Source organism: Equus caballus, chromosome 20 (genome assembly GCF_041296265.1).
Source record: "Equus caballus isolate H_3958 breed thoroughbred chromosome 20, TB-T2T, whole genome shotgun sequence".
NCBI classification, from domain to species: Eukaryota; Metazoa; Chordata; class Mammalia; order Perissodactyla; family Equidae; genus Equus; species Equus caballus.
The window spans coordinates 5,515,307-5,537,473 of record NC_091703.1 but is presented as its reverse complement, the minus strand read 5'-3'; the positions used below and the strand labels follow the sequence as shown (position 1 = coordinate 5,537,473).

The following is a 22,167-nucleotide window of genomic DNA, read 5'->3' as shown; positions in this document are numbered from 1 at the left end:
GAAAGAACAAATAATCACTGGGTCAAGAGTTGAGGAGGGGCCGTTTTTAACGTGGTGGAAATGATGAGGTCAGACGCTGCCCCACTGCCTGCCTGCGCTTAGACAGGCCGGTGAGGACGTGGATCTTTTCATTGTTGTTCGTGTTTCTTCACAAAGTTTACTTTCAACACATCTAAATTGACCCCAAATCTCACTTGTAAGCCAAATTCTGGTGACAAGTGGTCTTATTGGCTTCATAGTTTCATTATACTATTTCAACCCAACATCAAGCTCATCGAAAGGAGAGCAGGCTCTTAGTATTGTACTGTCTCTGTTTTATAGTTCTACTCCCAGCCACTTCTCATGTAAAGCTTCATTAAACTCTGGAATTCAGCGCCATTTGCTCTTGAAGGAAGATTGACATTTTCGTAGACTGTGATGGATAAGGCGGCAGTTATGAGCCCTGAGACCTGAGACCACGCTACATTTAGGGCCTCTGGCAAATTACTTGACCTCCCTGAGTGTGGGGTCCCCTTCACCATGAAATATAGAAGAAAAAAGAAGGAAGAGTGCACCTCCTAGCACGGGCAGGACATATTATAAGCACACAATAAATGGTAGCTGTCTTTATTTCTACTCCAGCTTTATTTTTCTGTAAATTGGAAAACAGTAAAAAAAAATGGTGGGGAAGTTTTTATACCGACCTTACTCTAAAAATCCTTTGTTTTTGTCTGGTCTTGGAGATTAAGAACTCATGGAGAGCAAAGAAGTTAGGAGAGGAGACGAGGTCTTCCTTCAAGTCTGTATAATAAACCAATCCTTAGTTAATGGCTGGTGAGTTTAGATTAATCATTCTTCTCAAGGAGTCCAACTTCAGTTTCTGAGAATAAAAAAAGGCAAGGGCTTACTATAAACCCATTTAGAATAATGTGGGATGTAAAAATTTTCTTTAAAAACCAATTGTGTGAGGTTTATCTTTCTCTGATGATGCCTTATCCTTCTTGTGGTTTTGAATAGAATTAGTGCCCACCATAATAGTTAGGGAGGAAATAGTCAGTTAGGGCCCATTTCAAGCCATCCCCTGGACATTTAATTTTATCCTACTTAGGCCCAAGCCTTACTTTATTAATATAAATGAAAACAATTGAAAATCAGAAAAATATTCTGCAGTATTAATTATGTCTATTAAGAAATATTTCTGATTATGCCTCATCCTCAGGAGGACTTTTCATTTAATTCCAGCTTATGGTGAGTGCCCAACATCTCTTCATCATCAACAAACCTCATTGGGCACCTCCTACCTGACCAGACCTGTGTCAAATATTGGCAGTGAAAAGATGTGTCCGAAGCAGCCGTCTCTCAGAGGAGGCTCATGGTAGCCAGGCAGCCTTTGAGATGGCTCTCAATAATGCTGTTTCCTGGTGCCTGCTTCCTTGTGTGGATCCCTCCCACATTGTATCAGGGTCGGTCTGTGTGGCCAACAGTATAGGACCAAAGTGATGGTGTGCCACTCAGAATCTAGGTTATTAAAGACGTTGGCTTCTGTCTTGCTGTCTCTTGGATTGCTCACTCATGGAAGCCTGCTGCCATGCTGCCCTGTGGAGAGTCCCACATGGTGAGGCACAGAGAGGAACTTAGGAACTAAAGGTTCCTGCCGCAGCCAGGGGAGTGAGCATGGAAGCTGATTCTCCAGCCCCAGTCCAGCCTTCAGATGACAGCAGTCAGTCTTGGCTGACAGCTTGACTGCGACCTCGGGAGAGGCCTGGGCCAGACCCCTGCGTTAAGCTGCTCGCAGATTTCTGACCCTCAGTGACCAAGCGAGATAACAAATACTTATTAAGTTGCTACATTTTGGAGTCGCTTGGCAGCAACGGAACTAACACAAAGGTCCAACCTAGTTGAGAAGGCTATCCACATACTTAGAGAAAAAAACACATGTAACACAAGATAAGAGTCAAAGAAGCAGCAGAAACCAGAGGGGAATTCATGTTCAGGAAAGAGAGAGAGAAACAGAGAGAGAGAGAGAGAAATCCACCTGTGGGATGGGCGTTCCACTTGATGCTCCATCTAGGAGCTTGCTTCTCAGACCATCTATTCAAACGAACGCTCTTGTTCTTCCTAAAACCTGGAAGTCATTCTGGTTAGGGGCTTGCCAACAAGGCCAGTGTTTGCCTGATATCCTCTGGTGTGGCCGTGCAGGTTATAAAAGGTTGAGTTAGTAAACAGCTGGCGTCCCAAGGCTCTCAATTGATTCCCACCTAGACCTACCCCCAATGCAACTAATGGGCTAAGGAGTGGCCCCTCAGGCTGTTCAGGACCCTGACCCCGCTCCCGCCCCCAAGACCAACATCAGTCTCACTGGTCAGTGCCCATGCCTCATTACCTGCCAGGTGGGTGCCAGCTGACCCAGCACAAAGCCCGTGGTGATTCTGGAGCTTTGTGCCACCTCTGAAAGCAGGGACTCCTTTCTGTTCCGCTGACGTTCTTTCTGTTCTGCTGCTGTAAGAAATGAAAAAGGGGATCTCATTACAAGTGCCCATCTCTTCCAAAGCTTTGCGGTCCTCCATGCCACCCCAAAGAGACAGATGTTAAGTTTAGCTGTATAAAGGGGAGCATTAGGGTCTTGTGGAGGCAAATCATATATATATATTTAGCTATGTATATATTTGACTATATGTATATTTTATTTTGTATATTTATATATACACACACATACGTTTACATATAAAGATCTATGGAACAAGAGTGTGATTTGATTTAAATGACTGGGAAAAGTTGCTCAGTTTCTACTCTTTACCTCTCCTTTTAAAGTATGAAGCCTTAAAAAAAAGCCTTTCTAATGGTTCATGATGTCCTCTGTGATGTTTATAATAATCTCCCATGAGTTATGCACAGGTCTCAGATGACGCTCCCCTCCCCGTGGTCGAGGTAACGCATTTTAAAGTGCTATGCACAGTGTCTGGCACCTAGTGGGCCCTTCATAAGTGTCAGCTTCTTTTCCCTTATTTTCTCCCCAAAAAATACTATGACTTTGTTTTATCAAAAGTAGAGGCCTCAGAATGCAAAAATATCATCAATTTTCAGAAATGGAACAGAGATTCATCTGAAGTGGACCATATTGTGAGTCTAATGAACAGTGTCTCAGGTTGTCGACAAGGGGGTCCTGGGGTCCAGCGGCCTGGGCCTCTCTCAGCCCCTCTGAAAGCTTCACAGTTGTTCACCTCCGTGACTTCAATAGGGAGCCAAGAGCAGTTTCTGAGCAACAAAGAGCTGCTGTCAAAGGCTTATCACTTTCTCACTGCCTCCTAATACAACCTCCTGGGGAGGCTGGGACGCCGGAGGCTCAGAGGAGGATTGCCCCTTCCGGGGAAGAGCTGCCAAGGAACACAGCAGGTGCAGAGGCGCCAGCGCGTTGGGGCGGCGGCACCGCGTTCTCTCTACCTGCTTCTTGCTAAGGACGTGTACCAGCTGCACCTGCTGCTGTGAGTTTGGATCACATATGGCATCACTGTGTCCTGGAGTCCTTGCCCAAGGTGGCAGCCCAGCCTCTTTAATTCAGCAAGACGAGACTGCTGATTACCGGGTTGGGATGCTAGCCCACCTAGCAGTTCTAACCCCAGGTAGGCTCGCTGCCCTGCCCCTGGGGTCACCATGGTCATGCAGCTGGCAACCCCAAGGGCAGCCCTGGCAGCCACCTGGCAGTTCCCTCAGACACATCACCTGGGCCTGTTAGTGTTTGGTCTGAATGTGACGGGACAACGTGTTAATAAGGCCTCAGCCTTTGTTATGACTTAAGCCAAAACTAAGGACAATCCAAAAACCGGGAAAAATATTTATAATATATGTGAGAGAAAAGACAAATGACCCCTCCCCCCAAAAAAAGTGCAGTGGACACAAATAAGCAATTTATAAAAGAAGAAATACAAATAGCCAATAACATACTTTAAAAATAGTCAACCTCACTGATAATCAAAAAAATTCAAATCGGAATGGAATCCTTGGAGGCAGTGGGGGTGGGGGAAGTATTGGCAGGAGATTGACAGATAATAGAAACTAGAGAGGGCCTGGGTGTGGCACCACGCTCAGCCACTGCTGGAGAGGCTGGACAGGCGCAACTTCCCCAGAAGGAAACTGGCAGCACGTCGGTAAAATGTGGAAATACAGCGGCCCATAAATTACACCTCAAGAAATTTATCTTGGAGAAACACCTAGACCACATATATCTCAGCCTTTGTTATAACAGTGGAAACGAAAAGAGCACAAATGTCCAAAAGTAGGGGATTGGTTAAATAAATCATTGTATAGCGATGCAATGAAAACTATATATCATGACGAATGTGAAGTATTTTGATGTGGAAAGATGCTCACGATACACTAGGAGAAAAAAACAGTTAGGAAATTCTGTGTTCATTGAGCATATCATAGCTTCGATTACAAGATGCGCCAATTATATTGCGTATCACTAAGGGAAAAAAATTTGTACAGACGTCAAAAGGAAGTTGTAAGGAAAACAGATCAGTCCAGGTGTCCCTAAAGCTTCTTCACCCTCAGAGTCCCGCATTCCCGGACCAGGTGGAGGCTCAGCAATGCGGCCGAGCACGTTCCCACCGGTCCCACCCCCGGTGGCAGCCAGCGCCTTGACGGCACCGCTGTTCTCAGGAAGGTGCTCTAGTCCTGCGGCAGCATTTTCCTCCAAGCATCTGATATCCACTGTGCAAGTTTTGATGTATAATTGCAAGAATGACAACTGTGCCACAACTATTATAAGGGCAACAGCAATTGTAAGCTATATCCCATTTTCGGCGATGTTAAAATGTGAAAAATAATATGCATTTCAGAATCATTGAAACATAGCAGTGAATATAGTACCATGTCTCCTATGTAATAAAGAGTTGGGATGGTCTACATCCCTCCTCACTTCCTGGGATGTAGCCTCTAAATCTTTGGATTTTCCCAAGTGATACGAATGTCTTTGTTATTCACAGTGAGCCCTGACAGTTTATGCTAATGAGCCCTGACAGTTTATGCTAATGAGGTGACACAGGTTGGCAGCGGACCGCCTGGAAGACAGCCCTGTGATCCGAGGGGCGGGGCTTCGAGTCCTGTGATACCAGCCTGAGCTCTTAGGAGAGGAGGGGGCTGGGGTGAGAGCGGTCTTGTGGCGGACGGAGGCCTCACCCTGTCTGTGCTAATTCTGAGTGGTTGGTGTCAGAAGTCATTTCAGTCCATTTTGTAAAAAGTAATAATAAAATAAGTATGTATGTGTATTCATAGACAGGGAAATATGTAGAAGCATAGACATTTGTTAACTATAGTTACCTGGGTGGTGGTATTATCAGTGGCTTTATTTTCTTCTCACACAATTTTTTATATTTTCTGAACTAGTAAAGTGATTTCGTGTTAGTTTTTTTAATCAGAAAAAAAACCCAACTTCCTCCTGTTTCAAGAGAGAACTTTCCGTATGGATAATCCTCCTTCTCACAGAGTGGATTCCATGGGTTTCTTTCTGCAAATACATCGTAAGGCATCTTTTTCTGGCCCTGTCTTCAAGGCATATAGAGTTAGGCCATGGTTATAAACCCAAGAAACAAAAAGTATTTCAAAAATGCATGCTTAAAAACAAATGAAACATCTGTCACGACACACCCGTCAGATACACTGTCACAGTAGTACAGGTGAGGAAACTATGCTTTTTAACCCCAGAGAACAAATTAAAAATTTCATCCCAAATCATTAAAACTACTAGTTCTGAACAGAATTTTCTTTCAACTTTTTAATTAAAAAAAAAGAAACCTGCTGAAGGAAGGAGTTGAACTGGCTTCTCAAGCAGTCCGGTCTGAGGCCTCCATCCTGCCTGTGGTGGGAGAGCCCCTTTGAGCAGCCAGAAGCATAGGCTCTCACGTGCCACCCGTAGCACGGGCTGAGAAGGGTGCTGAGCCTTGGTGGTTCAGTGGCTCACACTGTGACAAAACAGCAAACTCCACCATGACACAGGAGGGGCCGCAATGACACTCGCTGTGCCTCCTCCAGCAGCATCAGCCCCAGCCCACTTCACCTACAGCTTCCCGCCTGCATGGGAACTGGAATGACCACGTTTACAACCAAATAAGGCGAGCAGCCTCCGGGCAAGGCCTGACCGTGAGCGAAATTCGTTAGTGCCTTTGCACGTGTGCAGTGGTCCCGCAGGATCCACGGTTTCACTTTCCGCACTTGGCAGTTACTTGCAGTCAACCACAGTCCGAAAATGGAAAATGCTGGAAATAAACAATTCATATGATTTAAATTGTGCACCCTTCTGAGTGGCGTGATGAAATCTTGTGCCACCCGGCCCCATCCTGCCTGGGACTTGAATCATCCCTTTGGCTCGACGCCCGCCGTCAGTCACTGAGCAGCCCTCTCAGTCATCAGACGCACCTTTAAGGTATCCCGGTGCTCATGGTCAAGTCACCCTTGTTTTACTTAATAATGGCCCCAAAGCGCAAGAAAAGTGATGCTGGCAACTGAGATATGCCAAAGAGAAGTCGGCAAAGTGCTTCCTTTAAGTGAAAAAGTAAAAGTTCTTGTCTTAGTGAGGAAAGAAAGAAATCATATGCTGAGGGTGCTGAGATCTGTAGTGACTTTACTACAGTGTATTGTTGTAACTGTTCTATTTTCCTATTAGATATTGTTGTTCACCTCTTACTGTGCCTAATTTACATATCAAACTTCATCATAGGTAGATATGCATAGGAAAAAACGTAGTATATACAGGGTTCAATACCATCTGTGGTTTCAGGCATCTACTGCGGGGCTTGGAACATATGCCCTGCAGGTAAGGGGGGACTGCTGTATGTGTTGGCCTCTGTTTTGCCTCTGGACAATCTGGCCTGGATTCTCACTTGTACTGCAATGTGTGGGGTGTCCTAGTGAGTGACCTTGACAGACGACATCACTGTATACATAGAGTGACTGGTTCCTGGGACCTCGAACAGGCCTCTCTGCACACGTGCACTGGCACTCCACTTTCGCGTCCATGATGTTTACGGCATGAAAGAGGAGGCCAGGACCTCAGCCACAGAAGTCTGTGACATCCTGGCATTAGGGATAAGATCTAATAAGATCTAAGCCTCCTTTGGCATTGCATTTTATAAAGTTATTCCAAAAAAAGAAAAATTTACATTAGTCCATTTGGCAAATATCTGGTGAACACCTACTAAGTGCAGATCCTTGGACAGTAGAGACAAAATGAACCTGGAGCCCACACAGAAAATGACAAGAATTGTGTGAACTTTGTTAGTAGAACTACGAAAGTAAACAACAACGAGAAAAAGTTGACGAGACATCTGCCTTCTACAGCCACCCCCACCCTGCCCTTGTTCTGGGGTCTCTAACACAGACGTTGTGTCTATCGTGTCCTGGGTGCCCAGCCTCCTCCAAACACCCCTGTGGGGGCACGGGGGCAGCACAAGCCCTGCCGTCACTCTTTACAGAACAAGGGACATGCATTTGCCCCTTTTTAGATGTCAGATTCTGTTTTACTAGGCACCCATGGATGTACACACACACCCCTCTCTGAACAGTAGCTGGGCCTATTGGCCTGTTCTATTCAGGAAAAAGTGCCGGGGTCACTGGAGTCTGGAGGGCACAGGGCAGGGCTGAAGCAGTTGCTTTCACCACTAAAGCAAAAATCGCCGGATCGCTTGTACTGTTCCCATAAGGGAGGCTTTCAGGTTTCCGGGACACAAGACGCTGAGCACCTGCAGGCTTGAAACGCCCTGTGCATTGCCAGCAGCTGCTCCTACAAGGCCGGAATATACCTCTGAGTACAAGACCTGTGCTGTGCCGAGCATGGAGGGGTCACAGACGAAAGGATTGTGGAATTCAGCATCATGTTTTTAAGTGATAAGGATAAAGCCGACCACATTACAGGGAACAGGAGAAACCTGCACATTTCAGCACCATGGAAATTAGATACCATAAAAAGAGAGAGGTTAAAGCATAATAGGCATGACAAGAGAAGATGGGCTTTCTCAAAGCATAACAAGAAGAAATGAGCTTTGGAATTTTAATTTGTTACCTTCTCTGCCCCGACTAATACCCATGGGGCAGTTTGCAAAGAAGATCCAGGGTCTAGATGGTACCAATCGCAATGGGGATGCACACTCTACAGCCATACTGACAGGGTAGGAATCCTGACTCCACTACTTACTAGCTGTGTGACCTTAAAAAATTACATAATTTCTCCATGACTTACTTTCTTCACCCATAAAATGGGCGTAATTGTAGTGTTGTACTGTTATATTGTTATGAGAAGTAAATAATTTAATTTCTTGGCAAGCACAGCATGAAGTTTCGTCTCCTACGGGAGAATCACTGAGACCTCCCCATTCTCCCAGGTCTTTCCCCTCACCTGGAAAGACCCTACAGTAGATTGTGTTTCCAAGGACAGCCAGACAATGTCCCCCTCCCGAATGCCCTTTTGCACTGCGATCTCACCACTCTCCCATCAAGAGGGGAAGTTTATGACCCTTCTTTGAGTCTGGACTGGTCCAGGTGCCCGTTTTAACGAATAAACTGTCATGGACGTAACAGTGCGTAACTTCCAAGATTGGCACTTAAGACATGTGTGGCTTCCCCCTTTGCCTTTTGAAGCAGTCATATGGAAAAGCCCAGGTGGAGGAGAACCGAGGTCCCCAGCTGACAGTCCCAGCTGAGCTCTCAGCTGGTGGCCAGCACCAACTGCCAGCCTGTGACTGAGGGTATTTTGGGCCTTCTCCAAGGTATCCCAGCGCCCTGGCTATGTACAGCAGAGAAACCTCATGGTCAGTCCACCAAATTATAAAATTTAGCCACTGAGTTTTGGGGTGGTAACCAAAACTGATACCCAAATGACTTAAATTCTCCAGTAACACAGGAAAGTAGCTGGTGCTTTTGTCTGCAACTGCGGTCAGTGTCACAATCCACAGTGCCATCGCATAGCTCCTACTCACACCCTGAGCTGTTTCCCATGCCCCATTGTAACTGACCCTTTGACCAGGTTGTGGAGAGCTCTCTCTCCCTACCAGGGTTCCAGCTCTCTTTTCGTCCAAAGGGGCCATATGCTTCCTCGCATTATCATCCCCTTTTCTAAGGGAATAGGTCAAATTCTCCAGGACTGGACCTTTATCCATCCTTACTCTCTCTACCTCACACCTTGCCTGTCTCCTCCCCCATACTCATCTCAGGGACTGTTTCCTGACCCCTCAGTTGGCTGGAGCCTGTCTCTGCCAAGACAGTCCACCCACAGCACTTCCCCTGCCTGTTGCTCAAAGTCATAGCCCCACTTCCCAGAGGGTTCTGCTGCTGTAATATGCCCATCATAACGGAGAACATAGATAGTGAGAGACTTTCACTCCTCAAGAGGACGGTTGTGACTGTACACACACTCCCCACGTGGGTCAGGAGCAGCTCTCACCTCCATCTTTAAGAGTCCAGTGTCCTAGACCTCAACTCACAGCTCCAGGTCTCCTCACCATGACTCCCAGCAGGCCCAGCAGCCCTCGTGTAACTGAGGCTCCAGGTGGTTTCTCTGGTATCCTAGAGTCCCTGAGTTAAATATTGGACATCACATTCCACATCTTTTGCATTGTTGCTAGACTAATGGAGACAAGTCATTTGCTTAAATGTCACATATAATAAATCAATAATGAAATAGACTAAAAATTAAATTGAAAATGATATATCTTTTCCAGTGATTTACATTAAGTGACGATCCCATCAGGGCCAATACTAAATTATTCTCAGTGAAATACGGAGTCAGGGATTCCAGAGCTATCTTATTTGATTGAACCATCACCCCAAAATAAAACTTCATACTCACTAAGCAGTTACTGCCCATTATCCCTTCCCCCAAGCCACTGGCAACCACCCGCCTGCTTTCTGTCTCTATGGATTTACCTATTCTAGATATCTTATATAAATGGAATCATACAATATGTGACCTTTGGTGTCTGGCTTCTTTCACTTAATATAATATCTTAGAGATTAATCTACATTGAATCATATATCAGTGCTCCACTCCTTTTTATGGTTGGATAATATTTCATTTTATAGATATACCACACTTGTGTATTCATTCATCCAGTGATAAACACGTAGTTTGTTTCTACATAGATGTAGAAAAGAGAGATTGATGTGAGGCTTATCAATGGAAGAATAGAGTCAAAGAATGCAAAGAACTGGGAGATGGTGAAATTCTGACCAAGCCAGAGTGGAGAGGTTTCACCAAGGACTTGAGCACTCAGTTGAGACCCAAGAATACAATGTTCAGTATTAGACAATTCACTAGAGTAAAAACCATGCCTTAGAACTAAGGGACAAACCTGAAATAAAGAAGCCATAGCAAAGAACAGAGCCAAGCTTGACGAGATCAAGAAGACCTATCAGTAATTCAGCCTGCAAAAACAAACCCAACATCTGTCACACCAATTAAAGGAAGACAGAATGGCCCAAATTTCTGAAAATACATCATCCATGATGTCCATCATATGACAAAAAAAGAACTACTAGATATGCAAAGCAGCAGGAAAATGTGAGCCATAATGAAGAAAAAAAACTGCAATATAAACAGATCCTGAGATTGCCAAAATGCTGAAATTCACCTATAAGGAATTTTAAAGAGCTATTATAAATATGTTGAAAGAGTTAAAAGAAAACATGAATATAATGAGTGAACAGATGGAAACTATAAAAAGTTTGGAAATGGAACTTTAAAACTATAAAAACCAGGGCTGGCCTCATGGCCGAGTGGTTAAGTTCACACACTCCGCTTTGGTGGCCCAGGGTTTCGCCGGTTTGGATCCTGGATACGGACATGGCACCGTTCATCAGGCCATGCTGAGGTTTCATCTCACATAGCACAACCAGAGGCACTCATAACTAGAAAATACAATTATATACTCGGGGGCTTTGGGGAGAAGAAGAGAAAAAAAAAGAAGACTGGCAACAGATGTTAGCTCAGGTGCCAATCTCAAAAGAAAACAAAAACTATAAAAACCATGGAAGTGGAAACTGTAAAAAGAAGAAAATGAGAATTCTACAACTGAAAATTACAATACCTGAATTTTTAAAATTAATTGACATTACTATTGACTTTACAGAAATAAAAAGCACTATAAGAGAATACCATGAACAATTGTACACCAACAAATTAGACAACCCAGGTGAAATGGACAACTTCCTAGAAAACACAAATTACCAAAAGGGTCCCAGAAGATATAGAAAATCTAACCAGACCCATAACAAGTAAAGAGATTGAATCAGTAATCAAAACCTCCATAAAGGGGCTGGCCCCCTGGCCCAGTGGCTAAGTTCACGTGCTCTGCTTTGGCAGCCTGGGGTTCACCAGTTCAGATCCTGGGCATGGACCTACATGCCACTCATCTAGCCATGCTGTGGCAGCATCCCACATAGAAGAACTAGAAGGACTTAGAACGATGATATACAACCATGTACTGGGGCTTTGGGGAGAAATTTAAAAAAAGAGGAAGATTGGCAACAGATGTTAACTCAGGGCCAATCTTCCCCACAAAAAAACCCAAAAAACTGAAAAACTAAAAATCCTCCACAAAGGAAAATCCAGGACCAGATGGCTTCACCAGTGGATTTTACTAAACATTTAAAGAAGTGCTGATCCTGAAACTCTTCCAAACAGAATAGAACAGTAGGGAGCACTCTCAACTCATTCTATGCAGCCAGCATCATCTCAATATCAAAGCCATATAAAGAGCTTACAAGAAAGTAAACTACAGACCAATATTCCTTATGAATGCACATGCAAAAATTCTTAACAATACCAGCAAACTGAATCCAACAGCATATTAAGAGGATCATACACCATGACTAAAGGCAATTTGCCCCAGGAATGGAAGTATGGGTGAACATAAAAACACCAATCAATATATTACACCACATTAATAGAACAAATTTTTAAAAATTAATTTTTCTCAAATTTGGTTACAAACATCAATCTACATAATCAAGAAGAAGCACATTGACCACAAAATAGAAAAAACACAAACAAAACTACAACTAGGCACATCATAGTCAAACTGCTGAAACCTAAGATAAAGATAAAATATTCAAAGCAGCTAGGGGAAAAAAAAAGGCACCACATCCAGAATAACAATTACAAATCGTACAAATGATGGCTAATTTCTCACGTGACACAATGGATGCCAGAAGACAATGGAAAAACAGCGTGAAAGTGCTGAAAGTAAAACCCATGTGTATACAGAGTAGTCCCCCCTTCTCCGAGGTCTCGCCCTCCACAGTTTCAGTTATCCATGGTCAACTGTGGTCTGAAAACATTAAATGGAAAGTTTCAGAAATAAACAATTTACAAGTTTTAAATTGCATGGCATTCTGAGTAGCATGATGAAATCTTGAGCCATCCTTCTCCATCCTGCCTGGGACATGAACCATCTTTGTCCGGCGTGTTCACACTGCATATCTACGTACCCGTTAGTCATTTAGTAGCCATCTGGGTTGTCAGACGACTATCGTGGTATCACAGTGCTTGTGTTGAAGTAATCCTTATTACTTATTACTTAATAGTGGCCCCAAAGCACAAAAGTAGTGATGCTGGCAATTCGGATATGCCAAAGAGAAGCTGTAAAGCACTTCCTTTAAGTGAAAAGGAAAGTTCTTGACTTAGTAAGGAAAGAAAAATATTGTATGCTGAGGTTGCGAAGATCTAGGGTAACTTTCATTACAGTATATTGTTATAATTGTTCTATACTTAGTTACTGTTGTTAATCTCTTACTTTGCCTGATTTATAAATTAAACTTTATCATAAGAATTTATATATAGGGAAAAATATAGTACATATAGGGTTTGGTACTATCCCTGGTTTCAGGCATCCACTAGGGGTCTTGGAACATATCCCCTGTGAACAACGGGGAAGCAATGTATAAATGTTCCTATACCCAAAGAAAATATCCTTCAAAAGTGAGGTTGTAAGAGGAGGGAAAGCTCAGAAAATTTGTCACAAGCAGACTGTACAACAAAATATGCTGAGGGAGCTCTGCAGACTGCAGGAGATAGTGTCGGAAGGAGACGTGTCTCCAGGAAGAAATGGAGAGCACTGGAAACGCTAAATGTGTGGGAAAACACAGAGGACAGTCATTTTCTATAAAGGCAAACTGACTTTCAAATAAAAAACATTTTATTACGGGGTTTAGGACACATGTAGAAGTAAAATAATTTGACAATAGAACAGTGCTGTTTTAAAATATGTTGCGAAAGTATTTGACACTTCCTTTTCCAGACTAGCGCCCCTCTCCTTAGTCATTTGTTTCTAAGGAATGAAACACAGCAGAGGTGATGCTATGTGAGTTCCAAAGGAGGTAACAAAAAAGTTAGCTCCTACCTGCCTTACTCTCTCTCTCTCTCATCACTTGCTCTGTGAAGCCATCTGGTAAAGACACTCAGGCAGCAGCCTGTAGAGAGGTCCAGGGAGGAAAGACTGAGCCCTCACACAAAGAACCAGCACCAACTTGCCTGCCATGTGACTAAGCCATCATACATTCTGATCCCTCAGCCCCAGTCAATATCGTCATTGCAACCCCCAAGGCAGAACTACCCACTGAGACCACTCTCAAAATCCTGATCTGCAGGAATGATGAGGATAATAATTTTTTTGTTTTTTGTTTGTTTACTTGAAAAGGTAACCGCAAATACTTAGGATACTTTAATCATATTTTTCCTTTCTTTTTATTTTTATTTTATTTTTCCTTTTTCTCCCAAAGCCCCCTGGTACACAGTCGTGTATTTTAGTTTTGGGTCCTTCTAGTTGTGGTATGTGGGACGCCGCCTCAGCATGGCTTGACGAGCAGTGCCATGTCCACGCCCAGGATTCGAACTGGCAAAACCCTGGGCTGTGAAGCAGAGGGTGCAAACGTAACCACTCAGCCAGGGGGCCGGCACCGCTTTTCCATTTTTATAGAGATACAAAACTGTATAAGTTTAAAGTGTACAGCATAATGATTTGATTTACATGTACTGTGCAATGATAACCACACTAAGTTTAGTTAACATCCATTGTCTTATACAGATACAAAAAAAAGAAAGAAAAAGAAAAGAAATGTTTTTTCCCTGTAATGAAATCTCTTAGGATTTACTCTCTTAACCACTTTCAACTCTACCACACAGCAAGGCTAAATATAGTCATCACGTTGTACAATACGTGCCTAGTACCTATTTCTCTCGTAACTGGAAGTTCGTACCTTTTGACCACCTTCCTCCAGTCCTGCCTCTCCCCACCCCCCACCTGTGATAACCAAAATCTGGTCTCTTTTTCTATGAGTTTGGGGTTTGTTTGGTTGGGGTGTTTTTTAGATTACACATATAAGCGAGATCATATAGAATTTGTCTTTGTCTGACTTATCTACATAAATCCATAGGTCCATCCATGTTGTCGCAAGTGGCAGGATTTCCTTCTTTTTTATGATTTAATAGTATCCCTTTGTATATATGTATATACACTACAATTTCTTTATCCATTCGTCAGTGGACACTTAAGGTGTTTGCATGTCTTGGCTATTGTAAATAATGCTGCTATGAACGTGGGGGTACAGCTATCTCTTCAACATAGTGTTTTCATTTCTTTCAGATATGTTCCCAGAAATGGAATTGCCGGGTCATACGGTAGTTCTATTTTTAATTTTTTGAGGAATCTCCATGCTGTTTTCCATAGTGGCTACACCAGTTTCCATTCCCAACAGTGCACAAGGGTTCCCCTTTCTCCACATCCTCTCCAGCATTTGTTATTTCTTGTCTTTTTGATGATAGTCATTCTGCCAGGTGTGGAGTGATATCTCATTGTGGTTTTAATTTGCATTTCCCTAATTATTAGAGGTGTTGGGCACATTTTCATGGACCTGTTGGCCATTCGTATACCTTCTTTGGAAAAATGTCTGTTCCGGTCCTTTGCCCATTTTTAAATTGGATTATTTGTTTTTGCTATTGAGTTGTATGCTGCTTTATATATTTCGGACATTGTTAAGCCCTTATCAGATATACGGTTTGCAAACATTTTCTCCCATTCCATGGGGTGTTTCTCTATTTGGTTGATTTTGTCTTTTGCAGAAGCTTGAGCCAGTCCTGCTTGTTTATTTTTTATTTTTTTTGGTAATGCTTTAGATGTCAAAAAAATCATTGCCAAGATCCATGTCAAGGAGCTTTTTTCTTATGTTTTCTTCTAGGAGCCTTAATGGTTTCCAGTCTTACATTTAAGTCTTTAATCCATTTTAGTAAATTTTTGTGAGTGGTGTAAGATAGGGGTCCAGTTTCATTCTTTTACATGTGAAGATCATATTTTCCCAGCCCATCTTTCCTCTATTAAATATTTTTGGCTCCCTTATCAAATATTAGTTGACCATATATGCATGGGTTTATTTCTGGGCTCTTGATACCACTTCATTGGTCTATGTGTATGTTTTTATGCCAGTACTATGACATTTTGATTACTACAGCTTTGCAATATAGCTTGAGATCAGAAAGTGTGATGCCTCTTATTTTGTTCTTCTTGTTCAAGATTGTTTTGACTATTCAGAGTCTTTTGTGAATCCATATAAATTTTAGAACTGTTTTTTCTACTTCTGTAAAAATTGCCATTGGAATCTTGATAGGGATTTCATTGAATCTATAGATGGCTTTGAGTAATATGGCCATTCTCACAATATTAATTATTCCAATCCATGAATGTGGGATATGTTTCTATTTATTTGTGTCTTCTTTAATTTCTTTCATCAAGGTCTTGTAGTTTTCAGTGTACAGATCTTTCACCTCCTTGGTTAAGTTTATTCCTAAGTATTTTTTGTTTTTGATGCTATTGAAAATGGGGTTGTTTTTCTTTATTTCTTTTTCAAATAACTTGGTCTTAGTGTATAGAAACACTACTAAATTTTGTATGTTAATTTTGTATCCTGCTACTTTACTAAATTCATTGATTAGATCAAACGGTTTTTTGGTGGAGTCTTTAGGATTTTCTATACATAAAATCATGTCATCTGCAAATAGAAACAATTTTACTTCTTCCTTTCCAATTCTGATGCCTTTCATTTCTTTTTCTTGCCTGATTGCTCTGGCTAGGGCTTCTAGTGCCATGTTGAATAGGAGTGGTGAGAGTGGGCACCCTTGTCTTATTCCTGATCTTAAAGGAAAAGATTTCAACCTTTCACCATTCAGTACAATGTTAGCTGTGCGCTTTCATAAACAGCCTTTATTATGTTGAAGTACATTCCTTCTATATCCATCTTGTTAGAAGTTTTTATCCTGAACAGATGTCAAATTTTGTTAAATGGGTTTTTTTGTGATAAATGTTTACTGCTATTTTAAGTCAGTAAATTTTGGGGTGATACGCACACGAAGGCTGAGGGGAAGGTAAAGGGAACCCAACTGTGTGAAAGTTTCTACAGTTTACTCAAAGAGGCACAATATTAAGTAACTATGATAAATAATGGATATTGTGATCCTTAGGTTAACAATTAAAAATAATATAGACAGTTACAGGTAAAAGATCAATAGAGTGGAAAAATAGAATACAAAAAAATTTGATTAACCAAAAAGAAAGCAGACAAGGAAAATCAGGATAACAAAAGAGATGGGATAAACAGAGATTTAAAGGCAAAATATGGGACTTCAACCAACCATATTAGTAATTACATTAAATGTAAATAAACAGTGCGTTCTAATTAACATTCTGAGGTGTTCAGACTGCATAACTGAACAACACCCATTATATGAAAGTAAAAGGATGGAGAAATATGTGCAAACAGTGAGCATGTGGTTATGTTAATTCCATAGACATACACCTAAAGATGAAGAGCATTAACGGAAATAAAGAGGGACAATTTACAATAAAAGGTCAATTCACCGGGAAGACATATCATAAATGTGTATGTAAAAAACAGAGCTTCAAAATACATGAAGCAAAAATGGAATCAAAGAGAAAAATAGATAAATCTATCACCATAGCTCAAGATATCAACACACCTCAGTAACTGATAAAACAACTACAAAGAAAAACAGCAAGGAAATAGCAGATTTGAACAAAACGATTGACCCACCTGACATGATTGAAAGTTATAGAACACTGCGGCCCAACCCCACACCATACAAAAGCTTTCAAACGCACATGGACGTGGTCTATATCTTGGTTGGTTACTTTGTTATACATTGGTCAAAACTCATCAAATGTACATTTAATATCTGTGCTATTCACTGTGGGTAAATTTTGCCTCAATTTTTCTTAAAAAAGGGATCAGCCAGTTTAGGATTTGGTGATCTCTCAAGATAGGCAGAAAAAAATCAATGTGATCAGGAAGAAAAGTCTTTGATTGGGGGGAGGAGATTTCAGGACAAAGCTTCTCTCTCCCTCCCCGGATGTGGGCCTTGAGGTATCCTGAAGACCCAGCTCCCCTGCCCCAACCCTACCCCAGACTGGCGTAGGCAAGATCAGCCCTCACCAGAGACACCCTCCAGTCAGCAAGAAACAGGACGCTGTCTTCTCCACAGCCATGGTTCAGGCCATTTTGGGCAGGGGGTTATCCTCCAGCACCTCTCATTCTAAACAGTCTGGAGAGATCTTCAGGGTTAAAATCTGTGGGGTGTGGAGAGAAGGAAGGAGGAGGGTCAAATATCTTGCCCGTCACCAGAACAGGCCCCACTTGTCTGCACACTCAAGTCTTACCTAGTCAGAAATATTCCCCCACTCTTCTCCTTCATTTTCTTTTTTTCTGCCTTCCTTGGTTTGGATCAAAACCAAAAGACACAATCAAAAGATGTGAGTGTGGGTTTGGGCCCTATGGCTTCAGCAAGGCTGTGGGACTCAGGTGAGCCATCACTGGCCTTCTCTGGAGCATCGTTTCCCCATATGACCCTCTGTTCCTGACAGTGCTTCTTGCTATTCCTGAAGAAGACTGGGAGGACACTGGGAAGGAGGGAACCAGCAGAGGTGAGAGGGTGTCTGACCCTAAATGCCATCTGGTCTTGTCAATCTCCTGCTTCAAAACCTGTGGCCGGCCGCTGGTGGGGTTCTTCATGGTGTGGCCCAGTGCCTCCTCCAGCCTCAGGTCCACCAACATCACCCCCAGGGACAACCACGATTGAGGCCATACCTGGAATGCCCCAGCACAGCAGGCTCCCTCACACCTCTGTGTCCTCCTACAGAGCCACTCTGTGTGGCAGGCCTGCATGGCCCCACGCCACCCCACTGGACTGGCTTGATGCTTAAAACATCAGCTTTGATTATTATCCCCCCAGTCCCCTCTCTCAGCACCCCCTGCTGATATCTAGTAAGCAAAGTTGGCTTCCAGCCTTCCACCATTTAGACTGACTGCTCCACGTCCTTTAAAGGCCAGAAGACTCATTTCTTCAGCCCAACCAGCGCTACTATGAGAGTTATGCAGAATATAGAAAGGCAGTAACAATAAACAAGAGTTTTCTTTCCAGACGTAAAGTAGGCACACTTTTAAAGCCACTTGTCATCATTCTGTTCTCAAATTACTATAGAATTCTGCTTCTAAAATTTCTTCTCATTCGCGGGGCTGGCCCAGTGGCATAGTGGTTGGGTTTGCGTGCTCTGCTTCAGTGGCCCGGGATTTGCAGGTTTGGATCCCAGGAACAAATCTATACACCGCTCATCAAGCCACGCTGTGGTGGCATCCCACATAAAGTAGAGGAAGATTGATACAGATGTTAGCTCAGGGACAATCTTCGTCACCAAAAAAACCCCAAAACAACAAATTCTTCCCATTTGGGTCTAGAATGAGCTTTTAAACTCATAAAAGATAAGAAAAACAAGAAGAAAAAAAAAAAGAAACCAGAGAGGTATGTTCCTCTCTTTAAACAAAGCAGCTGTACATCAACAGAAACCACTGCAGGCTGCCCCCTGTCCAGCTCACAGCACTGTCTCACCTCTGGGGCATTAAGTGAGCCCCATGAGGTCCCTGCAGGATGCTCTGTCAATCTGCTTGGGATGTGTGGGAATAAATTCCACTGTGCTGGGCCGAAAAGGGAGGGAGGATTCTCCTTCCTGAGAAAACAACAGGGAAACTGGGAAAAGAACAAAAGGAAAATGTGAAGCAAAAATAAAATCCAAACCTGGTCCAAAACAGGAAAGGATTTTAAGACCGGCCATTTTCTTTCCATCTGGTCATTCTCAGCACAGTGAGAAAGCACTGGCCTCAGGTTGAATTTTAAGATTTAAAGTTTTTATATGGCAGAGAAAGGCTTAGTTTTGTCTCTTATTTTTACTGAAATGAAAAAACAGAAGGGAGTAGAGGAATGGATATGAATCAAGTCACATCACAGCCCCGAGTTACACAAGAACGAGGTAAAGATATCTGCACACAAACACACTTGCCCGTTGACCCCCTGTGGTCAGACAAAGTTATTTTCTGCTCATGGACTTTGAGGTCCTCAGAAATAAAGACCATGCCTCTCTTACTTATCTGTGAGGTCTTAGTGCCCAGCACCAGGCCTTATTCACAATAGGTACTCAGTAAATGGCAAGTGGGTGGCTGGCTGGCTGGCTGGCTGGCTGAGTTAGCCCTGAGAAGTATCTGGGAGGTAAAGGAGAAGGAGGTATAGACAATCCATTCTGAACACTCAGCAGTTCACGAAACGGACCTTCCTTTCGACTGTAACCACGGGCCCTCCAGGACCAGTTCAACTGACCCCATCTCTCATCAACAGTGATTATGAATTGACTTTCAGAAAATCTGCAAAGTCATGGAGCCAGGGCATGTGCAACAGAAGAAACCGTGACCTGAAACAACCTCAGAACCAAAGATCCTCCTTCCTATGGAACCCAAGGATGGGGACAGGATCAGAACTTGAAAGGGAGAGTCTCATCAGAAGTGAGGGGCTCCTCATTCAGGAAGATCCGGTGTGAAAATTGCTTCCCCACCTCATCAAAAATGTTTAGAACCCCATCAGGTTACCACAAATGCCTCAAGCCCACCAATCAAAACCTGTCCCACAGCATCTCCACGTGCAGCTTGCTCTCCCTAACCTCTTAAATTTCTCCCCAAATCCTGGATCAGGGAGACAGATCTGAGGGCACAGGCCCCCTCGCCCCCTGCAGATCGATCCTGCAGAATAAAGCTGATCTCTTTTCCCAAAGGCTGATGCCATAATTAATCGGCTGTTCATGCTCATTGGGCAGAGACTTTGTACGGTAACACAGTCATCCTCAGGAGGACCTTTGAAAATTAGGTAGTGGTCTAAGTTCTCAAAACGTGAACTCAAATGAATTTTAATGACCTGGGCCGATGGAGCTGAATTTCTCATTTTTACCAGTGGTCAAGGCCAACAAAATCTTGGGTCCAACTTGGATTGGCACCATGTCCAATGGTAACCAAGGACCAAGGAAGAGCCATTAGTAAACCAGTAGGAATGTCCTCACATTCCATTATCTCGCAAAGCATGAATCAGTATTTCCCCCTGTGATTCCAGCGGATGCAAGGACTTAGATTCAACTTCTGTCTGTCAGATGTGACAGAGATTCCAACAGTTTGCCAACCCAAGATCCCTTTCTCTCTTACCAAAAATAATCTCTGTTTGGGGACGGGTGACAATGGGGATACAGCTGAAAAACACATTCCCCAATATCCCTTGCAGCTAAGGGTGTTCAGTGAAATAAAGAATAATAAAGCCTTAGTGGCTTAAGCCTTTGTTTTTCAGAGCTTTGTTACTTGGAGCCAAACCCATTTCCTAACTGAAGCTCTTGATACCCTGGGTAATCAGTTTGAAGAGAAGCCACAACAGAAGGGAGAATTCTAGCAAAGTCCAGGAAACTAAGCAGGTAAATCAAGCGTCTAGAAGTTAATGGACTGGTTTTAGATCAGAAGTTACACAGGAGGGGACCTAACCATCTGAATGAGTCCTATCCATTCAAAGTGGTTACAGCGTGAGGCAATGCTGCCATTTCCCCCAGTATATTTGAGTCTTCTTTAAACTGTCATCTGAGATAACTTACAGGCTGCCCAAGTCCATTGTCTTTTATATTCCCACCCCATTTGGGGTCATTAATGGCACCACCAACTTGATAACTCATCTCATTGACCAGAAATGGCTCTTTCCAGATGACTTTGGACTATTTCAAAAAATTCCTTCAAAGGATGAATTTTGCCACCACTGAGGGCATTAACATGGAATCACTTGTAGGCTGATCCTAGATCATCTATCTGCCCTTTCCCAGCGAGACTACACACGATGGGAAAGCCACCAAGAGAGAGCCCTTGAACAACCACGCCTGTACCCGTGAAGGCTCTGTCCTCTGTGCCACTCAGAAGTTGAGATTTTGCTGTTGGTCTCCTACCTCCAGTGCACTTTGAGCCACCTCGATGTCCGGGTTCGTTCCCTTAGCCCTCACCCTGTCCTGTCTCGTCTTTTATGGCCACTAAGTCTGACTCACGATGGGCTCTCCTGGAACATAACAAAAGGTCCAGAAAAGTGAAGTTCAGCTGGTCCTGGCCAGGACCAGAAGAAAGTGGTGTCCGCAGAGCAAAGCAGGGCAGCACTTGTTCACAGGCATCGGGGGTCCTAGGGACAAACCAAGAGAGATGTGTTACCTGGAGAGGGAGTTTGAAGAGCTGTCCCACAGGAGGGAGAATGCCAGCGAAGGCCAAGACACTAAGCAGATAAGTCAAGTGCCTAGAAGTCAATGGGCCGCTTCATCACAGTGGAAGGTAAAGAGGAGAGGAAGGAGCCGGGGAACCAGCAGGTACTGGGTAGTGTGGCTGGGTTGAAGGCTGATTCAAAACAAATCCCAAGCTTCAGATGCCAGCAAAGATGGAGTGAGCCCACTTTAGCTTATTCGTCCCATTAATTACGGCTAAAGACTCTGGACAGAATACAAAATACCCGAGGACTCTGAAAAGTAAACAAGAGCAGGGGATTTGCGGAAGGAAGTCAAAACTTGAAGAAGGAGCAACACAGTAGTGAGTTTGCTCATTTCCTTCCTTCGTCTCCTGGCTTTTACCTAAATGGTGGGCCAAAGGCAGAACACAGAGAGCAAACAGCAAAAACTCCACGTGACGTACTCTTCCTAGCCAAAGGACCAGGAGCCTGAGAGCGTGGGAGGAGCCAGCCTTTGTGCCTTTCCTTTTTTCTTATTTTTCTGTGTTGGCCCCAAAGCCAGCCTCAGTTGCAAAGCCACACTG

At 43.3% G+C, this 22,167-nt stretch overlaps 1 long non-coding RNA gene across 3 annotated transcripts; it reads right to left on the bottom strand.

The window, feature by feature from the left end:
* Window positions 1–605: 605 nt before the first annotated feature.
* On the bottom strand, window positions 606–21,861 carry LOC111771779 (uncharacterized). 3 transcript variants are annotated; one of them, XR_002805674.2, is made up of 4 exons: window positions 21,577–21,861; window positions 21,324–21,430; window positions 2,363–2,478; window positions 606–859 (listed from the first exon to the last, which is right to left on the bottom strand). It is a non-coding gene; the product is annotated as an uncharacterized lncRNA (long non-coding RNA). The 3 variants fall into 3 exon arrangements; XR_011429450.1 differs by lacking the exon at window positions 21,324–21,430 and having other exon boundaries at window positions 21,577–21,837; XR_011429449.1 differs by lacking the exon at window positions 21,577–21,861 and having other exon boundaries at window positions 21,324–21,547.
* Between the last annotated feature and the right edge of the window lie 306 nt (window positions 21,862–22,167).